We start from the raw sequence: 1120 nt of genomic DNA on the forward strand, positions 1-1120 counted from the left end.
GGATGGCGACTGGGTGGACTGGGCCTGGGATGGCGACTGGGTGGACTGGGCCTGGGATGGCGACTGGGTGGACAGCGACTGGTCCCCCTCAAGTGGAACTTCTTCAGACATTCTCTAGTTCTGCAGATTGGAAACATTAGAAACCCTTAGATCATACTGGTCACACTGGTCATCTGTGACCCCTCCCCCTCAGTAAAGAGCTCAGTGCTGAACCGCGTTTAAAATATCTATAATTGAAGAATAAACATATCTTTCTAAAAAATAGCAACAATGAAAACGAGTGAAGACTCACTGCTCCACTCCGAACTTCCTTTAACAACTGTACCGTTTAAATACTTTCCTCTATCTACTCATTACACCAAGAGAGAAACCCTCAGTGGATCTTTGATCAGAGGTCACACACGGCTCTTCCAATCGGCACAGACTCCTAATGAAATAACTTTTTCAGAGGGATGTCATCAATCCAAACTTCACTTTTCCCGCGTCCGACAAGTCAGTCACTGCAGGCGAACGAGGCTACGTTAAAATAGAGGATTTCAATCGGAGTTCGTTGTGGTTTTAGAGTCTTTCCCTCCGAACTGACCGTGTCGGAGCTGCAGGAACTAATCCAGTACCAGAACCAGTCCAACACCGTGCTGGTTCGATAACCCTGCCCACCACCTGTCAATCACAGCCGGATGTACAACCCCATCACAGGTAAATATAAACCAGAACAGAACGACCAGGTTTAACATCCGGATCCACACGTGCCGAACTACTTCACATTTCCGCCTGGACGACTCGTGCCGACTCGTGCCGAGCCGTGCCGAGCCGAGCCGTGCCAAGCTTACCGGGGCTCTAACATCAGTCAGACACTCACCGGGTCAGGCTGTCCGCTGAAGCCGGACTGTCCTCCGGGTCTGTGCAGGTAAACGATCCGGACCGGACACCGCAGACGGTACACGTGTGGAACACTTTTACCGGGATCGTGAAGGAAACGTTTTTCCTTCTATCGGATTTTACTTTTATGTCACGTGACGGCCCCAGCCAGTGAGAAGTTATAAGACGGATCACATGAGTGTGGAGCGATCTGCTGTGTTTCCGGGTCTGGTTTTCTCCAGCAGGAGAGACACGGCGGGAC

The sequence above is a fragment of the Seriola lalandi genome, unplaced genomic scaffold (genome assembly GCF_002814215.2).
Source record: "Seriola lalandi dorsalis isolate HSWRI2012SDOR001 ecotype SW California unplaced genomic scaffold, Sedor1 jcf7180002054229, whole genome shotgun sequence".
Lineage (NCBI taxonomy): Eukaryota > Metazoa > Chordata > Actinopteri > Carangiformes > Carangidae > Seriola > Seriola lalandi.